The sequence below is a fragment of the Vanellus vanellus genome (genome assembly GCF_965231255.1).
Source record: "Vanellus vanellus genome assembly, chromosome: 1".
Lineage (NCBI taxonomy): Eukaryota > Metazoa > Chordata > Aves > Charadriiformes > Charadriidae > Vanellus > Vanellus vanellus.
Genome location: NC_138905.1, coordinates 210,728,826 through 210,743,518, shown reverse-complemented (window position 1 = coordinate 210,743,518; position 14,693 = coordinate 210,728,826).

Here is a 14,693-nt window from a genome sequence, read left to right as displayed (position 1 = left end):
CTCCCCGCCGCAGCAGGCAGGAGCTCCGTACTATGGGAGGTCTTCTCCTCCACCACGGCTGCGCTCAACGCAAGGTGCTGCTCTGTGAATGCAACCGCCTCAATAGCCTGACAATTCCTCGGAGGCCAAACTAGTTTACGGACTACTTCATGTGTAATAATTAGCAATCACGTACCTGAAAAAGCATGTTATATACTTTCATTATTTATTAAAAAAAAAACCAAACCAAACACACAAACAACACACAAGGAACAAAAAGAACAAAAAATTCTGTCATGAGTAACAAGTGACGTGCATTGGATGCAATCAAAGCTGGCAGTGGGAAAGAGCCTGAGATGTCTCGGTTAGCCACCTCAACGGTGATGTCTGGGATTAATTTACTCGGCACTGATGGAAGAGAAAGTACAAACAGGCTTAGTATAAAGGGGTACTGTTAATATTAGGGATTTTGAATTTTCTACATATTCATAAATTAAAAATAACGTCTTACTTTTTTTACAAAATGTAATGATATGTAAGCTAGATGTTAGTTTAATTTCTGTTTCTCAGTTGTTTTGGTCTTCTTGACTAACAGAGTTTGGACTGAAGATCAGTGAAGTTGGTTCCATTTTTGTAATGGTTTGTAGAAGTTGTTTTGTAATGTTTGGATGTGTGGAATTTGTTTCAACGTGTTTGTAGTATCAAATGCAATATTAGTTGTGCTGTCTTCCAAAACCCACTTGAGAAGACAGTCTTGTTTGTCTTACAGTAGCACCTGAGTGCCTCAGCAGAGCCGAGCACCTGACAGCCAAAGTGAGGTAGATGTAAATACGATGAAAGGTTGTTCTCCCTGCGCGCTCTGTGACTTAATTAAAGTTAAGGTGCTGAAGCGGGTTGGAGCAGACAAAAGAAGGAGACGTGTTTGTAAATTGGAGAACTGCCCTGGTTGCTTGTTGTACTGTTTGGAGAGAGTAGCATTCAGCTTTAATGTTGTCCCCCCTGCCCAGGACCTCTACCATCAGTTAATATTACAATGACCTTTGTCTTGAATTTTAGATACCAGGTGAGGTGGGTGGGGGTTTAATCACCACAATGGCAGTGTGGATCTTGCACAAATGTTATGTGCTCACTTGTTTTTCAGTATTGGCCATGTCACTGAGACGTCTTGCCTGTCACCTTTTGCAAGTTGTCTTTTTTAGACAAGGTAGTACCTCTTTCATAGCTAGGTAGGACTTCCATTTTCCAGTTCATCTGTGTCGCGCACTGTTGTGTTCTCGACTGTTAGCATTCTCTGTACAGCTGAGGATGAGGGGGAAAATGAAGTAATCGATGTTACCACCTTTGCACAGAACTGTTTGTGTGCTGCAGCTGATTTCAAAGGAATAAAGTACCTACTTGAATTTGGCAGCTGTGGTTAAACAAGTGGGTCCCTAAGTGCTGCCATACTGTAATACTGTATAGTATTACAAGAACTCTTTGGTTATTATATGGCTTTCAGCTAAGACAAGCCTTATTTAAAAGAAAGCCTTTAAAGCCATAGTATTATGCTACCTCTGCACAGGACAGCAGCACAGCTGCAATTCTAATGGCTGTTGCATTACCAGCAAGAAACGGGGCTTATGTTGGATACTGGTGGTGCAAACTGCTCAATCCTACCGCCATGCTTCTCCCAGCGAACCCACAACCCCTCTGACCTATTCTAGATTGTTTCCGTCTGGCTGTGCTGTTGTGTTGTTGATGGTCCTTTACAAGTGGGTAATGAAGATGCACATTGTGCTTAGCGTGTTTTGAGCAAGGAGCAATAGTGCAATATTAAGATTTTGTGTCGTGGACGTGTTTGAGCTGTTTGATGTAAGTAGAGTTCTCAGTCTTTAAAACTCGAAGCTCCTGAAAACAACATGTTCATGTTTCTTGTTGGATATGAACCTAACTTTTTACTAATTCCCCTTTTGTATTTAAAAATATGACTTGCTGCAGTGGATCTCTCATTGTCTTCTAAAATGCTCAATAATAAAATATGTATCAATTCTTCTTGGTTATTTAAATAAAATTGATTTTGTGAACTACAGCAGCGTAAGTGACTGAAGGTTCCAGGAACAGTCGCGTGTCACCATCTGAAAACCTGTAGTGCAAAACGTGTGGTCTGATGCTAAACCCTGAGCAAACTCTTTGGACAATAGTTATAGTTGTATTCTTTTAATTTTTGTTCTCGTAAAACTGTCAGAGCAACATGAATTGGTTCAAATGAGGAAAGGCCGAGAGACCTGGGTCTGTTTAGCCTGGAGAAGAGAAGGCTGAGAGGGGATCTCATCATGGCTTATCAATATCTAAAGGGTGGGTGTCAAGAGGATGGGGCCAGACTCTTTTCAGTGGAGCCCAGTGACAGCACAAGGGCCAACAGTCACAAACTGGAACACAGGAAATTCCATCTCAACGTGAGGAAAACCTTTACTTTGAAGGTGGCAGAGCACTGGCACAGGCTGCCCAGAGAGGCTGTGGCGTCTCCTTCTCTGGAGACATTCAAAACCCACCTGGGTGCCATCTCGTGCAACCTGCTGTAGGTGACCCTGCTTTGGCAGGGGGGTTGGACTAGATGATCTCTGAAGGTCCCTTCCAACCCCGACCATTCTGTGATTCTGTGAAAATCTCTTTAACCTTTAAAAACTGTTGAGAAAACAGCACATGATAAATAGCCTATATCTATTATGTGACTTACTATCTAAAAATTGGCCACAGTCTCAGCGTGTTTGAGGTTTTCAGCTGTATCTGGCTGTTTTAAAATGTGTAGCTGCGACTGCCCAACTCAGTTCTATTGGTATTTTAGTGGCACCGTCCCTTCTGTATTTTGTGCTTTTTGAAAGATAAGCTAAATTCCAATTTAGGTCTTAAGGAAAAGAGTCCCATCTTCAGCCTCTTCATCACTATACTCTTTCTAGAAGCAGTTACTTCCATCTGTCTTTTTTTAAATACCCCAGGAAGAAAAATGATGATGTCGAGATTCAGGTTTGGGCCGTGCCGTCCTTTATCCGACCCTTCTTTCTCCATCACTTGGATGCAGGAGAGCTCTTCTGTATGCTCTTTGCCCTATAACACCGTTCAATGGCTCTTAGCTACCTTGTGAGATTTAAAACTTGCGATACAAACTGCATTACACAGGGAGAGAGTAAAAGTGTTTATTCCAGTAGCAGATGGTGTGCCTCTAAAAGCAGCTGTACCCTGCTGCTTTTCCTCCTCTGGGTGTTGACAGTCACTTTCAGAATAAAGAGTATATTTTGGGTCCGTGTTTTGTTTCTCTTACTGGGAGCAGTGGGTGGCTTTTTAGGAGGAATTTTGATTACAAGTTTAGGGCCCAAGCCTACACCCCATTTAATGGCCCTATGAGCAGAGGATGTCCTGGCTGCACTTTGTCAACGTGAAGATAGAAATCAGGTCATGAGTGGTTTTCTGACGATGGAGGTTGTAAGAGGGATATAACCCCCATCACACCACCCCCACTGTCTGCTGTCTATGGTGGCTTTTGCCTGTTTGAGTTAAAACTTTCTAAGAAGGAAACCTCTTGGTGTAAATCTTTATTTTTCAATAATAAATGTCACATTGCTGATAGGAATAATCAGAATTATATTATTGTGCCCTGTGGACTAACTAGTTATCTCACATTACCATACCTGTACCAACGAGACTTCCTCAGCAGCATACACAAACTACAGGAAGCTCATCGTTCATTATTCTTCTTCACAGAGTTCCCATTAAGGAATGTAAGCTGATTTTATGATGCTGGATACTGGTTTGATTTTTAGATTGCCTGAAGGGAAAATGGCATTGGAGCCACACACTCTCACCTGCTCTGGAAGGGACAGCTGTGAAGCCGGGGGTGGTGTAGCTCAGCCCCACCACCTTGCCCACGGGTTGGGTGGGGATGGGGGCACCAGCAGAAGCGTGGAGATAGGTGCAGGAGCACAGAGAGGCTGCGCCATGCGGACACGGGAGGACACTGAGCTGGACCACCAGCTGGACCAACTGCTCTATTGAGTCCCAAGAAAGGGAACGCACCATATTAATACCTGCTCAGGAATGTGGAACTGGCCTTTTTGGTGCCTAGGTAAGCTGGCTGTGTGGCCCAGAATGGTGGGAGGGCCCTAAGGAAACGATTGGAGAAGTCTCGTGCAGATGCTTTATCCCTCGCTAACTGCTCTCAACTCACATTGTGTACAACTCTTGAACTTTCGCAGTGATGTGATTGCCTCCCTGTCCAACTTAAAGCAAACTCTGCAGGCTTCAAAATCTGAATTGTCCAAATTGTTGTAAGGGACTTCACTAATTATAATTTACCTTGATCCAAAGGAACTGCGTATCATATATTCTTCTAATAATGATGTTAAAGAAATCTCTTTGCACTGTGCGTAAAAAGCAGATGTCTCCACTGAACGGCTTCTGCTGTCACGGAAATGCAGTATATTATAATGACCTGAAGGAGATTAGGGATAGTTTGGACTTTATATACACCGAAAGGATTTTGTCAACCCACTTTTCAGGTTTTTTCCTGCACCTAGGCTTGTACTGTAGACTTGCTTTCAAAAGTTTGTTTCACAGCAATAGCCTTGTTTCTAACCTGTGGACCAAAGTAATTATTGTCTTTTAAAAAGTAGGTGAAGTATTATGCCTGTCTTAAGGAAGTTTGCAATTCTGCTTTTAATGAAGTTTATTCTATATTCAACTCAATGAGTGGTTGTCAACGCTACACACGTGTTTTCATGCTGCAGTGACATTGCTCCGAGAGTTGGATTGTTGCAGACAGAACAAGAGCAAATGAAACAACTCAATAGTGAGTACTCCCAATGTGTTGTGCTTAAAACTATCTTGCGCCACTAAAGCTGATATTGATGTCCCTGGCATTTACTCATAGAATAAACGACATGCTAGGAGGAGTACAAGGTAACCCTCACACTGACTATGAAGTGAGCCAAAGAATTAGACTCTTACTCAGGAGTACTCTTTGTACTTGAAGGTTTGAAAAAGTTTAGGGTTTGGGTTGGTTTTTTTTCTGGCATTACCAAGAAGATGAGGAAACAAAACAGAGTATCTTCCTGATAAGTACCAAGAAACACTATGGAAGGGACCTGCTCGATGAACCCACCACAACCACTTCTTGGCTTGTGAAAAAAATTTAAGAAATGATCCGTCTGAAGATTTTATGTAACGTGTTTGGTCAGTGGCCAGCTCAGCAGACTTCTTACCTCTATCATTTTGATACTTGGTCCCTGTATGATGTCTGATGGGGTCAAGCTCTTTTCAGAAGGAAAAATACAAGCGCCAGCCACAGCAGGGGAAAGAAATTGCACGGCTGGTCTGCAGGTCTTGCAATGATTGTATGGGAGTCAGCAGGGCATCGAAATTCAGGTGCAACTCTCCTAGCTAGCATCTGAAGTGTTTCAGAGGTCAGAGTGTCATCTTTTCTTCACGGGCAGTCTCACTTGATACTGCCAGCAATCATTGCCATAAGTAATTAAACTCTCAACTGCTAGAAGCTCTGCACTATGGGAAAACCAAGGTGTCTTATAGAATAAAAAAAGCCTAAATTATTTTTTGGGGAAAAAATATCCCTATGCACTCAAAATAGAGAAACACCAGATCTCTAGACCTTAGTGTGGTCTCTATTACTATTTTCCTGACGTTCATTTACCTGCCTCTGTGGTTAATTGAGAACTGCAGATCAGTACTTGGTCTGCAGTTACTAACTGGAGTTGAGGTGCTGTTGTACGCACAGCTCTACATTTGCTTTTGCTTTATAGACTTAGAGTCTCTGCTAACACATTGGAATACAAAGCTGTGCCCTGTTCTCTTTTTTGTACCACTGATGTCCCAATGTATATTGCGACTAAACCACTTAATAAATAAAGCATCATTTAAATGCCAGTAGGAAATGATAGCAGGCACCCCAACCGTCTCCAAAGCCATCTCAAATCAGTACTGAGTGATTTGTTTGTAACAGGACTGAATGACCGATACGTGCGTATTGCCCTTGCCTTTGCCAGAGTAAGTTGTATGTACTGTCTGCAGTTCTTAGCATTTTTTAATATGTCCTTCTTTCTAAAAGTTCTTACTATTTCTTTACAGAAATAAAGTGTCAAATGTATATCTGGCCAGTCTCAGTATTTGGATGAGTCGCCTTCCCTTCCCTTCCCTTCCCTTCCCTTCCCTTCCCTTCCCTTCCCTTCCCTTCCCTTCCCTTCCCTTCCCTTCCCTTCCCTTCCCTTCCCTTCCCTTCCCTTCCCTTCCCTTCCCTTCCCTTCCCTTCCCTTCCCTTCCCTTCCCTTCCCTTCCCTTCCCTTCCCTTCCCTTCCCTTCCCTTCCCTTCCCTTCCCTTCCCTTCCCTTCCCTTCCCTTCCCTTCCCTTCCCTTCCCTCCTGTGCGTGTGAGTGTCAAAGAGGAGGGAGATTAAGGAATTGTGTGACTTTTCAGACTTAACAGACAGTGCTTAATTAGTATGCAGCAGACGTAGGCAGAAGACTAAATGGAGAACTCACCTCTTCAGAAAATGATCTAAATAAAATCAGTGGGTGGAGAGGCACAGAAACATGAAGTACATATTGCCAAACAGCCCTAGAAAGTGCTTCCCACAAGTGTTATGTCTTTTCAGACATGCATTCCTTCTTTTCTTCTTTTTATATATATATCTGTAAAGCCCTTATGTGCCTCTCACACAGAATCACAGAGTTTTCAGAGTTGGAAGGGACCTCTAGAGATCATCTAGTCCAACTCCCCTGCTAGAGCAGGATTGCCTGGAGCACATTACTCAGGACTGCATCCAGGCGGGTCTTGAAAATCTCCAGGGAAGGGGACTCCACACCCTCCCTGGGCAGCCTGTGCCAGTGCTCTGTCACCCTCACCGTAAAGAAGTGTTTCCGTGTATTTGAACGGAACTTCCTGTGTTCCAACTTGTGCCCATTGCCCCTCGTCCTGTCACTGGGAACCATTGAAAAGAGCCTGGCTCCATCCTCCTTCAACCCACCCTTTAGATACTTGTACGCCATAATAAGGTCTCCCCTCAGCCTTCTCTTCTCCAGGCTAAAGGGTCCCAGCTCTCTCAGCCTTTCCTCATAAGGGAGATGCTCCAAGCCCTTAATCATCTTAGTTGCCCTTCGCTGGACTCGCTCCAGCAGTTCCCTGTCCCTCTTGAACTGGGGAGCCCAAAATTGGACACAGTATTCCAGTTGTGGCCTCACCAGTGCAGAGTAGAGGGGGAGAATGACCTCCCTCGACCTACTGGCCACAAGCTGCTCTCCTAGCAGCTATTCAATACTTGCTCTCACTGAATTTTAAGGTCTTTTCCAAAGGCTGCCCAAACAACACAACCCGCTCTTTTCTTGATGGAGGAAGAGTTGAAGTGACTGGCCTATAGCAGTAAGTTTAACTAAGAAGCAGTAAGTTTAACTAATTCCTGGGATCTGCAATGTTTTTAGTACAGGACTCAACTAAGGAAGTACAATCAAAACTAACGAAAAGCCCTGTGTTTTATTTCAGGGAAAGGGAAAATGCCATTACTCGTGCTTATTTGGTCTTTCTGTATGCTAAAAAGAAAAGCCACATTTTTAAGATACTTTTCTGTGATTCTGTGCTGCAGAAGTTAAGTTGATCCCTGTTGCTGCTTATGAATTTGGCTGTTCTTGAGGGCTGAACCATTGAAAAGTTCACAGTGCTCTGATGTCCCCCTGCAATGCTTACGTGAACCCAGACAACTTCCACCTTTCAGAAGATGCTAGGTGAGGAAATTACAAGTTCCACAGGAAAATTATCATGGGATTTGATTAACACGCTGATGTATTCAGTCCTGTATCACCTTTTTGCAACGTGTCCCTATTGCACCCAACAGCTCATGGAGCGGCACCGCGCACAGCCTGGCACACTGTCTTCCTGCACACCTCTCTTTGCAAAACAGTCCCTGATCCACAGAAAGAAGTGGAGCTACTGGTTGAATAAAATAGTGCTCAAAGGCAAATGACAGATTCTGTCCCAGTGGCCAAGTCAGTGGGACAGTTCAGTAAAGGCAGAGATGACTCTCAGTCATGGTGGAAGCGGGGGCAGAATCAGAGCAGTGTCTTTGGAGTAAACTTTTCCAGAAACCTTTTCTTTGAGCACCGCTTTCTCCAGCCAACCTTAGAGTGGCACAAAAGCAAATCTAGCTCTTTATCACAGACAGTTTGCATTTTGTGGGTTTCTCTCCTGCAGGCTGCAGGGCTGGAAGCTCTGGAAGAGCGTTGCAAAAGAACAGAGACCTCCCATCTTGTACTTCAAGGTGTTCCCAAAAGTTTCATTTCATTTCTTGGGTTACAAAACCTAGGAAAATCTTGCACTGCCCATTCTGACCCTGCCCTTTTATAAGGACTGACACGCAGCAGGACTTCCCAGTTCAAAAAAAACCCAGCCCTTGTAGTACTTGGCAGTATTGACAAATAACCTGCTGAATAGAGACTTGGGTGGTGAACGTGCTTGCGTGTGTCTGCTTCCAGAGTTATGTTCCTGGCTCTCTCCCAGTCCCCCTCATACTCATACTGTGCTCTCCATGTGGCTCAGGAGCATCTGAGAGATGATGGTCGTTCAGTAGGTCTGTCCTTCAGCATGGCTGGTGCTGTTTCCCCGCTCTTTGTCTCCACACCCCCAAGCTGGGCAAGAGAGCAGGTTTTAAGACAGTACACAACAGGACTCCTGTTGCTCACTACAGTATTCAAACACCACTCAAGTTTTTTATAATAAAAAGAACAGGGATTTTCCTTCCCTCCACAGTTCTTTTTCAGTCAAGCCCAAATCTGAAGCTTGGACGGGATAAGAAAACATAGCCAGCGCACCAGAAGTGGCCTGAGGCTGCTCTTGCAGACGTTGGAGAGCTAATCCTCATTTTGCTAGAAAACAAAACCCACAGTCTGCTTTGAGGAGCTCAGGAATGTAATAAATATCAAACCAATAAAATCCCTTCTCTTCATCTCCACTGGCTATGAAACAATACAGGAGGCAGCAGCTCAGATGTAGTTACCTACAGTGAAGTGAGATGACTCTTTCCTTAGCTTTTGTCAGCACTCTCCAGGTGGAATCCAAAGATGAGTACCTGTCTGAGACTGAGGATCAGGAGAGATCACCCCAAGTCTCGTCATATTCTCTTTGGTCTTTTCCATAAAAGCGGTACTTCTCTGAATCTGAAATATCCTCACCTGGACCTGCTGATAACACATCATTCAGATGAACCTTACGAAGCTCATTGAAACAGGTGTTAGGTAATACTGTTCAATTACAACATTAAAGCAAACCTCAGTATATAGGCTGATGTCTCTGAAAGTGGATCCAATAACCTCCTTCATCTCCTCCAGCACTTTTGCAACTGTTGCCATACTTTTACCCACAATTTTGTGTTGGAAGAAAGCTCATTCACCCACAAAACCAGAGGGACTGGGTAGAAGTCTCCCTTTCTCAGGAAATCAGGCTTCACATGAACCTCAGCACTGTCTTGGGCCTCCATACTTTTCTGTTCTGTTGCCTGAAAGACACAGAAAGCCTTAAACATACAGCCTCCACCTGCATGCACGTTATTTACGTCTCCTCAGGTTACCAGATTTTCCAGGAGCTCCAACAGCTCCTTGATATCTGGTAACACAGAGACCACAGCCACACAGTGTCCAGGGGTGGAACCTCATCTTGGTCATTTGAGAAGTGTGTTGGGCCTCCTCATGTTGACCCAAGAGCCAGGACTGCTGTTCAAATACTTCATTCCTTGTGGAGAAGGAGGTATAACACAGCTGCCACAGCCCTGGTAATGGTCTGATTGGGCTGCAGAGAAGAATGGGACAAGGCCCTCTTGCAGTTCCTCATTCATATGCTGCATCGTCCAGACACAAGTTGTCTCTTCCTGATGAGAGATTTCCCTCCTTCCTCTGGAGGAAAAGGTCTTTCTCTAGTGGAGAGAGAATATCTCCCTGCTTTCATACCCCTAAACCTTTGGCTGAAAGACCCCTGGGATTGAGTTGCATCTCAGCACAAATTTCCCAGGCCCTGCGTGGTCTGACGCTCCCTCATGGGAGGGATGAAAAGCTGGAATCCAGGCACACTGTCTACCAACCGGCTGGGTTTTGATACTCTCATAGCAGCAGCAACAGGTTTCCAGCTTTAGATACTTCCTCAGACAAACCGCTTCCTGCTAAAGCACGTCTCCTCACACGCCGTTATCACATACAAAGACAAATGAGCTGTGACATCTCAGAGCTGCTGCCAAAGTCTCACAGCATCAGCAGTTCTCACCTCTTCCTCTTCACAGACCAGACAGTGAACTGCCACAAAACTGAGCTTCCCTCATTTGAGGGAGGGAGTGTTGTTTCCATACTCTAAACAAAATCCTCATTTTGCCCTGTTTATTAACTTGATATGGAGGATATCATCCTACCATTGTTGCCGGAAGAAATTATTCTAATGAATCAACATTTCCAGCCTTTCTGAAGACATATCCAGGCATCAATAAAATGAAACGCAAGAGAATTTTTACTTGTTTCTGTGCATGTGTTTGAACCACGTTGCGTTCAGCCCCTTGGTTCCAGGCCTCCTGAATACAAGATATGTTTGCTCTTCTCTCTCTCTCTCTCTCAGTTCCTGCTTTATAAAATAGGGGTGATAACACCACTTCATCACATGGGGGCTTTCTAGAAAAATGTTAAGTGTCAGAATATGCAACCGTTTCTTCAGTGTCACTGAGTGCTACAAAAAGCACCCTGAAAAAATGCTCTGAAGAAATTAATTCCCTGTGCAGGCAGGGTTTGAAAAGGATACCTACCCATAGTTGTACAGCGGAGAAGGAAAATATTAGATAATATTTAATAGAGAGGAGAAAGGATATTAAATAACTGCTTTTGAACACTGGCCTCCTGTGAACAAAATAAGGCAGGGCATCATAAAAACCTGACATGTAATCCCATAACTGAAAGTTGTGTCATTCATGTACACAACAGGAAGAAAATTAAGAGTGAAATAGTAGTTTCACTTGGTAATATTACTGTTCTTTTAAAAGCGGTGTTTATTATAACGTTACACTACGTTGACTTTCCATCAGTGTCAGAGAAATATTTACTCCAGAGAAACTCAATGAGAGCAATGTTCCTTCTCTAACCTTGTCTTAAAGTAATGGGGAACTGTATCAGAGTATGAGATTCCAAGCAGGCTACAGTTCCCCAAAATATATTTGAATTTTAAGCTGAAATATAAGTTCCTGTATAGAAATTTCACAAAAGTTTTAATCCATGAGTTTTTTCTCAAAATACATCAGCATTGTTATAAACTCAGGCAGCTTTAGTGTATGTTTAATAAGTGAATTAAAAAAAAAACCCAAACTGTTTTTAAAATCCCACATATTTGAGTAGCTAAGACATTTTTTCAACCATGTAAGAACAGAAAATAGATGATGAAAGGTGACTTTTTCTTTTATGTGATATTCTTCTGAAACAAGTTCAGAGAGCTCCAAGACCGACCAGTCTGGAGAAACATGACCACAGGTTCATTATTGTCTTTTGAGGAATATCCTGTTTGGTTATTTTGCTCCGTAGGCAGCAGAAGATCAAACAGCCAGTGTGGGCTATGATATGCTACGGGCACAGGCACAGATGCACAGAAAAGCAAATAAAAAAGTTATGAAGTCAGTAAGACTAAAATTTTACTGATTTTATTGCCACTGTGTTTTATGCTACCCACATCTCCTTTCTCCAGCCTGTCAATTTGGAGATTAATTCCACGTATTGAGAAGAGTTAAGACACTTCCCCCAGCTGCACAAGGCAAGGCTGTGGGTCCAGAGGCGGCAGGACACTGTCTATGTGCTAGTGGTGGTGAGCAGCCCCTTCCCACGCAGGCTGGCTCTCCTGCAGGGTGGTTGCCCTGCAAGTCACAGCTCTGGGGCTCTCCAAAGTGGGGAGAAGGAAAGAAAAGGGCTCACTGCAGACCATTCAACGCAATATCTCAGCCCTTCAGATTTGCTTTCCTTCCTGCAGCTGGATGCTTCTGGGGAGCACTGGTCTGCTCTGAGGGTGAACGCTGCTTAAAGTAAGGTGGTGAAGCCTGAAACTTGGTCTGTGGTTTCTCCAGGAACATCTCCAACATCATTGGTTTTCACATGGCAGGTAATTATTATTTCCTAACAGATTTCTTGAAGTGTTTCGAGGATCGTTATCCTTGCACACAAATGGGTTCCTGACTGTTTTAATGTTGCCCTGTGAAGTGACTAACACTTATTCACCTCTCAGGAGATTATTTGGCAGGTGTGCAGCCCGTAGAGTTATTTGATGTAGCTACTGCAACCACGAGGTACCAAGACTGTAACATCTGGAAATGCAATTGCTGGTGGTAAGGCTGTCCAAAAGTTAGTTATTTCTCTTAGATTTCCTCTAGAGGGAAATGCTTTTCGGGAAAGAACTGAGCAGCTTTGGGGCAAAACTTGGGAAACAAAGTGCGGAATGTAATAGTGAAGATGACACTAGACAGCTTGAGGAAGCAGAGATCTTCTGGACATCGCTGCAATTGTAAGGCAACCATATCACAGCCAACTGGGTGGCTGAGAGAGAAGGTATCAAAGCATTAGATTGAAATTTGGCTGTTTTTTTCCTCATAATGGAATATTCAACTGAACATACTAAATTACTAGTATAGTTTTAAAAATTAATTACTCTATTAAACATTAAAAAAGTGTATTTCTGAAGTGACACAAAGTAATGAAAAGAATAAATATTACGGCTTTACAGCGTTAAATATTCACATATTCATTCGCTTCAAAACATTTTCAAGTTATCAACACTCCCCTGAAGGACTGGCACACACAACTTACCTAATAACGCTTGATTTATTTTTCTTCTGGTAGTAAAATTTGCATCCTCTCTTTTGCTTCTGCAGATTTTTTGATGTGAGCTGCCTCGCCTGTTTACAAACTCTTTAGAGCCTTGAGATTAACCAAACACCTTAATGGAAATGAAATTCCTTGCCTACGAATAAACGAACCCCTACCCAGCTCAGATGCCTGTTGAATTAACCCTCTGAAGTCACACATATCCAGGGAAAGCGGTAGGTGCCTTTGAAGGCCTTTGAATGAGAAACCAGCCCGGGGGAGAAAATAACCTGGGCTCACTGTGCTTGTGGTATGGTTTTAAGTACTTTAGCTCTTACACGCTTAAAAACTTCATGTACCTAAAGCAACAGAAATTAAATCTCTCAACCAGCAAGAAAAGAATTGGGGTTTTTTGACTGCTTTTTCCCTTTCCCCTTGCTTTTGCTAAATTGGGATGAGACAATTACGTGATGCTGCACAGTGCAGAATGACACCTCTGTGTCGGGAGTCTGAGCTTCAGGATGAGAAACAGACCCGAGGGCCACTTCTCTGTTTGAGATCTGGGAATGAGTTTACACTGCCAAATAAGAGTGAAGGGTTTGGTCCCTGCTGTCCTCATTGTTTAAATGTCAGCTTATTCCTGAGCCCTATCTCAGGCTGCTGCTGAATAAAAACTATTCTGGTGGCCTATGGCAAACCCATCACATTACAGTGCTTTGGACTGAAAAACATAGAAAAAAAAAATGTAATTATGTCTTAATACCCCCATAGCCCTGTGACCCAAGGGGCTCAGAGTCAAGGACTTTGTGTCCCATGATGTAGCTGGTCAGCTCTAGATGGAGCTACCCCTACACACTGTGGAAACAAGTGCCAGGGATCATTTGTAGACCTTCAGCTATTTAGCTGGATAGTCACACCTCTCTCATGCTGAAAAGCCCTGTCTGCCAGATACAGCCTGCAGAGGGAAGAGGCAGCTAAACGGTGGCTGAGAGACCGGTCTGAAGGAGGAGAAAATCTCCATGCATTTGTTTCATAGACAAAGATAATTTTTTCTTCTGGTCAGGACATTATGGTGATAACCGACTCATCCCTGCCTCTCTGAGTATCATCAGAAGGCTTTGAGCCTACGGCAAGAGCTGGAGGTTTGACCCCACCGTGACTCACAGTGGCTCTCAGAAACCCCTCCAAGCCTGCAAACCAGAGGGCAGGATGCAGGGGACACGGTTCCCAGGAGAAGAAAGGATGGGCCAAAGAATTTCCCTGTTTCTGTTTCTCTCATTCCAGCCCAAACCTGCTCCCCAGCCCACCGCGTCGTCCCTGGGAAGGAGCAGGGTCTGCCCTCCTGCTGGGCTGCTCGGGATGGGGACAGCGGGGGAGAATCCCATCCTCATCCCCCTTGGGGGTGTAAGGAAGACCAGGAAACGAGCACAAGCTAGCCAGTCACGCCGTGCCAGGCACAGCGGCTGTGGGAAGGTAGGAGCTGCCCCAGCCAGGCCTCTGAGAGATGATATATTGTGTGGGTGCCTCCACGGGTGCAGGCTGTCACAGCTTTGACACCAGGCTGGCAGACTGCATCAGCGGCAGAGCCGGCTATGCTCTCTCACCAGCACTGAAGAGATTTAGGAATAAAGCAGTTGTGAATAATAGTTATTCTCAGTCTTCTGGGAAACCGCTATTAAAAAGCTCTGTCTGTGTGTCCACACAGCTTCCAGGTCAGTCTATTTAGAGGGATAAGACATACCAGAAGCTTTTGAAACACTTTTCCACGACCTGACACTTTATAGCAGCAGCTCATTGCTTCTTTTTTAAGTCCATGAAGGTGTAATTTTAGTGCGAATACCTGCCCGTGGTCCTGTGGCGGCTGTGCTCACC